Source organism: Mus musculus, chromosome 2 (assembly GCF_000001635.26).
Source record: "Mus musculus strain C57BL/6J chromosome 2, GRCm38.p6 C57BL/6J".
Lineage (NCBI taxonomy): Eukaryota > Metazoa > Chordata > Mammalia > Rodentia > Muridae > Mus > Mus musculus.
Window position 1 is genome coordinate 168069826 of NC_000068.7, and position 6873 is coordinate 168076698.

Consider the following 6873-nt stretch of genomic DNA (forward strand, 5'->3'; position numbering starts at 1 on the left):
CCACAGGCCGGCCTATGAAGGCATTTTCTCAGATGGGCTTCCCTCCTCCAAAATGATTTTACTTGTGTCAGGTTGTTAGGAACACATTGGACCACGGAGTGTGTTCAAGGCATACTTAGGCAAATTAGTGACATGTGTCTCAAAATAAAAAAGACACATAGGGTGCTGGTGAGATGGCTCAACAGTTAAGAGCACTGACTGCTCTTCTGAAGGTCCTGAGTTCAAATCCCAGCAACCACATGGTGGCTCACAGCCATCTGTAAAGAGATCTCACGCCCTCTTCTGGTGTGGTGTCTCCACAGGATACAGCTACAGTGTATTTGCATATAATAATAAGTAAACCTTTAAAAAATAAAAAAGTAAAAGACACATGCACAGTGGGATCCTGTCCCCAAAATAAAAACTACAAAAAGGACTCGGTATACAGCTCAGCGTGGGTAAAGCTGCTTCCCTGGCTCTGGGAAAGGAAGGTGGGCAGGCAAGGGAGGTGAGGGAAGAAGGAAGGGAAGAAAAGGGGGAGGGGAACAGGAACAAAGAGGGGGTCTTAAAGGAACCCAGGGTCTTTTAGACACTTATCACTTTAAGATAAGCTTCTTTGGGTAGGTCTGAAATCCAATCACTGGTATCCCTTATCGACACAGACTGCAGACACACTAACTGCAAACCGACCTGGAAAAGGCCAAAGATGGTGGGGGAGAGACTTCAGTGACTCGTCTGGAAGCTCAGGAATCTCAGGGTGACTGGCAGCTATGGGAGGTTGGGACACAAGCCTGGAACAGCCTGTCCCCAGAGCCTCTTGAAGAGACCAAGCCTGGTCACATCTCGTCTCACACTTGTGGCTTCTAGCCTTGGAGAGAGGAGCTGTCTGTTGTCATCTGGCTTGTGGAACACTTAGTCCCTACCTGAGTTAGGAGCTGGGAAAGCCACACTTCTCTACACATTGAATTTTGAACTGCCTGTCTTCCCAGGTTATGAACTGGTAAGACGCCCTCTGGGGCTGGAGAGATGGCTAGGGGTTAAAGTTCCTACTGCCCTTCCAGAGGACCTGAGTTCAGATCCAAGCCCCCATGTGGTTCAGCTCAGAACCACCTGGAACCCCGGCTCTAGCGCATCCAGTGCCCTTCTGGCCTCCCCAGCATTTGGGCACACATGCGGACACAAGGTTAGAGACTGTGTTTTTACTTGTTTGAAGACGGCAGGCTGGAGCGACTGCTGAGGGTGGCTCACAGCTGCTGGTGACCTGGACCTTCTTCTGACTTCCACAGGCTCCAGGCACACATGTGCTGCCCATGCAGGCACAATATTCATACATATAAAGAAAATGAGTCTTTTCAAAATAGCTTTTTTGTTTTGTATTTTTGAGGTGGGGTTTCACTATGTAGACCAGGCTGACCTTAAACTTAACAGAGATCTTCTTCTGCTTCTCAAGTGCTGGGATTAAAGGTTCATATCACCACACCTGACATATACATGAATATATATATATATATATGTATGTATATGTATATATATATACACATACACACACATACATAATATCTTTTATATGTATTATAATATATATAAGATATAATATAGAGGGCTGGTGAGATGGCTCAGTGGGTAAGAGCACCCGACTGCTCTTCCGAAGGTCCGAAGTTCAAATCCCAGCAACCACATGGTGGCTCACAACCACCCGTAATGAGATCTGATGCCCTCTTCTGGTGCGTCTGAAGACAGCTACAGTGTACTTACATATAATAAATAAATAAATAAATCTTAAAAAAAAAAAAAGATATAATATAGAGGGGATTGAAAAAAATGTAATACAGAAAATGTTATAGATACATTACATAAGATACAATATGATATAATATTAAATATATATTTTTTGAGATAGGATCTCATGTGTCATAAGCTGGTCTTGAACTTGTGACATTGACGAGAACGACCTTGAGATGCCAATTCTCCTGCATCTGCTTCCAAGTGCTGAGATGAGAGGTTGAGCTACCAGATGCAGTTTCTGCCATGCTGGGGTCGGAGCCCAGGGTCTGGTGCATGCTAGATGAGTGCTCCAACAACTGAGCCATGTCCCCACTCCTCAGAACGATTTCCCATTAAACCAAGATGGCTTCCCATGGGCCTTAGAATAAGCCCATTTTGGCCTGTGTAATGGGCACATCCATGGTAGTAAGGCATCTCCTTTACTCTGAGCTCCAGGTCTACACACACACACACACACACACACACACACACCCCTTCCCGTCCCCCTCCAGGCCCTGACTGTCCACAGGGAGATATGACACCCCACCCCACCCCCATGCAGTGGCTTCCTCTGTATTCATCATGTCATCGTGTACAATGCATTTTCTTGCCTTAATCCTTGGCTTTTGTCACAGATTCCTCCTGACCTCAGCAAGGTTATGGCCATAAAGAAGTCACCTTTGAGCCTCTCAGTGGTGGCAGACCCCCTTAATGCCAGAGGCAGAGGCAGGAGGATCTTTGTGAGTTTGAAGCCAGCCTGGTCTACAGAGCAAGTTCCAGGATGGTCAGGGCTACACAGAGAATCCATCTGGGAAAACAAAAAAAAGTCTTCTTGGCAGAAATTCCTCTACATGGCCCATCTAAGTTCATTTTCTCTCTCTCTCTCTCTCTCTCTCTCTCTCTCTCTCTCTCTCTCACACACACACACACACACACAGACACACACACACACAGACACACACACACACACACACACTCATATCTATGCATTTCCACTCATACACATACCTCTCACACAAGCTAATAGCTGAAGAAATGCCCTCCCTCCCACAGGCCGCCCCACTCATCTGGCCATTTAATCACACTCAGCCTGCCAGACTCATTAACTCCCCGCCCGCCCCCGCCCGCCCCCGTGCCTGCCTCCCTTGGTAGATCTTAGGGAGAGGAAACACAAATCCGATTCTTCCAAGCCCCAGATTTAAGCATCCTGGGAGTCTCTGAGCCCCCCCCCCCCCATCTGCTTCCCACCTACTTTCCAGCAGAGATCTCCTCCAGGCCCCTGCCCAGGCCCCAGGCTGGCTCGCTCAGCTCCCTGCCCCCCTCCTCAGCTCTCTGTCCCTGGAATGCTCCCACCCCCTCCCCAGAAGACTCCTACTCATTCCTGCGCGGGCCACTTCACCCTCCAGCTGACTTAGTCATTCTCTGTGCTACCTCTCTTCGCCCTGGCCCTGGCTGAGTAATGCCTCAAAATAGCAGCTGGTGTCTTCCCTGCCAGCCCTCGAAAGTGCCAGGCACCAGGCAAGCACCTTTAGCTATTGCATTTGGCCTGGATAAGCTGCCCTGCCCCCAGCCACAGACTTCGAGCCCACTCACAAACCTGACTCCCTACAGGCAGCTGAGCCACACTCATTAATTAACCTACAGGGTCTTCCTTTGCTGCCCCAACTCCTGGGCTCAAGTGGTGCTCCCTGTCTCGGTCTCCCCACTGGCTGAAATTACAGGTGTGGCCCACATTCTTTATTCCTTATTTCCCCCTCATGGAGCTGAAGATGAAGTTGAATCACACCCACATGCTAGATAAGTGATCCATCTCCAGGGTGTGTGTGTGTGTGTGTGTGTGTGTGTGTGTGAGTGTGACATACATGCATGTGAAAACAACTTGCACAAGTTGGTTCTCCTTTGCCATCACACGGGTCTCAGGAACAGAACTCAGAGCATCAGGGTTGGCCCACAAGTACCTTTACCCACTGAGCCATCTCTAGCATGTAACTAGTTCATCTAGGTTTGGTCTCCCTGCAATGCCAGCATTAGAGAACAGATAGATTATTTTGTGATGTTTTTCTTAACGATTGGGTTCAGAACAGGTGCTGGGAAATATTATTACACAAGGAATTATTAATCCATGTATCAATAACATGAAGGAATATCAATACATGTATGCTTCTTTCTTCCACCTCTTCCCTAAGGAGAGCTAGCCCTGCCTGGGGTTCTCTGATTGGTGCCAACTCTAGTGGTGCCCTCCATTCATGATCGTGGGCCACTGCCTCCAAGGGACAGCCGATGGCTATTTCTCAAGGGTTTAATGGAACAGGACTCTATTCGAGTCTTCTCGGGATTGCTCATCTGACCCTTAGCTGACTGTCAGTCTGTGAACCATGAAGGGCTGGCCGTGTGTGTGTGTGTGTGTGTGTGTGTGTGTGTGTGTGTATTGTTTCTGTTGCTTTTTGATTTTGGTTTTGAGACAAGGTCTCTGTGGCCCTGGCAGGCCTGGAAGGTTCTGCCATCCTCCTGCCTCTACTTTCCCAATGCTGGGGTTATGGGGGTGCCCCAGCATCTCATTTCTGTTGTTAGTCCACTTTTATCTCTGCCTGCGTTCCCTGCACATGTGGGGTGTGGCGACATTTACTACCCTAATGAAGCCTATTAAGACAATGGGCAATAAAAATAATTAAACAACAGTAATGAGAGTGGAGGTGCTCCGCAAGGAGTCCTCACTCCTGTCATATGGCCTAAGTGTGCTGCGTGCGAATTAAAACCATCAGACAATTAGCTCTTGTTATCCTAATTTCATAGATATCTTAACGGAGTTTCAGAGACCTTGAGTAGGTCCCACAGCGACAGCAGCAGACACAGACCTTACCTGTAGCTTGAGGACTGTTCTTGTTTGTTTCACTGATTAATTTTTAACAGTCTCATTATCTTACGATAGCCTGAAACTAACTGTAGTCTAGGCTGGCTTGACACAAGCTATGCTACAGCCATTTGAGAGACAGGAACCTCAGCTGAGCAAATGCCCCCAGAAGACTGGGCTGTAAGCAGGCAAGCTTCCATTTCCTTAATTAGTGATTGATTGATGGGGGAGGGCCCAGTCCATTGTGGGTGGTGCCATCCCTGGCCTGGTTGTTCTGGGTTCTATCAGAAAGCAGGCTGAGCAAGCCAAGTAGCATCCCTTCGTGGCCTCTGCATCAGCTCCTGCATCCAGGTTCCTGCCCTGCTCGAGTTCCTTTAATGAGGAACTGTGATGTGGGAGCATAAGGCAAACAAACCCTATTCACCCCAAGCTGCTTTGGGTCATGGCGTTTTATCACAGCAATAGAACAGTAACTCAGACCATTCCTAGAGTCCTCCTGCCTCAGCTTCTTGAGGGCAGGCATTAACCATCAAACCCCACTGTTAGCTTTTCTAGTCTAAATATTTTAAAAACTGCCTTTTGTAGTTCTGGGACTCAGGCCCAGGACATGCTAACAGGTACCCGTTCTTCCCCGGGGTCTGCCCCTTCCTGTCCCTAAGCCATGTTCTCAGACCTTTCTAAGGGCTGAGATGGCTCAGTCAATAAAGTGCTTGCAGAAAGCATGGGGGCCTGTGTTGAGACACTAAGACCTCTCATAAAAAGGTAGGCACATCTGCAAAAGGTGGAGGGAAGTAGAGACAGGGTCCTAAGGCTCACGGTCCAGCCCAGGCCAATCACTGAGCTCCAGGGTCAGGGAGAAACTCTGTCTCAAACAATAAGGTAGAAGTGATAGAAAACAGATGTCAACCTGTGGCTTTCATGTGCAGGACATAATAACACACATATAATAAATAACACATACACATAAAAACACATACATATAATAACACACACATATAACAACAAACGCATATAATATTATATACACACAAATAGCTCACACCTGTAATTCTCACACTTTGGAAGCCTGAGGATCACTGTAAGTTGGAATCAGTTTCAGGCTAGCCTGAGCTACACAACTATGAAAGACCCTATCTCAGAAACAAACAAAACCCTACCATTCAGAGCTGGAGAAACAGCTTGTCTGTCAAGTGCACTGGCTGCTCTTCTAGCACCTCCATGTAGCACACAGGCAACCAGAGGGTCTTTAGTACAGAGATACAGGTAGGCTAAAACACACACACACACACACACACACACACACACACACACACACACACACACACAAGAGCTAAAAAAACAAAACCCACCATTCCAGGTTGACTGTTAGACTGTGAGGGAGACCTCCGTTCAAAAGTTTATCTAGGGACAGTGATGGAAGAAGATGTCCAAATCTTTCTCTGGCCTCACATCTGTGACCATAAGTGCATGCACATGGATACAGGTGTGACTGTGTGTAACACACACACACAAGCACACACATACTCACATGTACACACATACACAGGCTCTCTCTCTCTCACACACACACACAGACACACAGCATACCACTCACACAGACACATACACCACACACACACACTCACTTACACACACACTCTGTAGACCCCTTGAAAACAAGTACAAGGAGTTTCGCCACACCCCCTCTCCATCTCTAGGCGGCTTGCTCAGAGCTGTTGGTAGGCACCATTAATGAATAAGCCTTAAGATTCATGCAGGGCTGCCACCAACGTGGTAGTTTGCAAAGCAGTCTTGTGTCATTCCTCACCTGAAAGAAACGACATCTCAATTGCCATGGCCACCACTATATTCCCATTTCATAGAAAGGAGTGTTGAGTGCTTGAGAGAACAGGTCAACACTACCCAACCAGTGAGGAGCAGAGCAGGAACTTCAGTGAACTTGTCAGCCTAGAAATCAAGCCAGGTCTTCCGACAACTGCCTCCTGAAACCATACTCTCCCCTGCCATGGAAGATTTTAAGATTAAATCAGTTAATCCATGGGTGCCTGCTAGGTTTCATATAAGCGCTAAAACAACCATCACCTTTACCGACTCCTCCTGGGAAGAGAGTCTTGGCCAATGAGTGCAGTCTGGTCATGGAGCGTGATGGAAAGGCTAGTCCTCCCATCCCAGTCCACCCTGGTAACATTGAGATACCCATCGCTCTCGGAGATCCCTTAGGAGCCAGAGAACGTTGAGCTGGGGTAGTAAGACAACCTTATCCTGGGTCCAAGCTTACA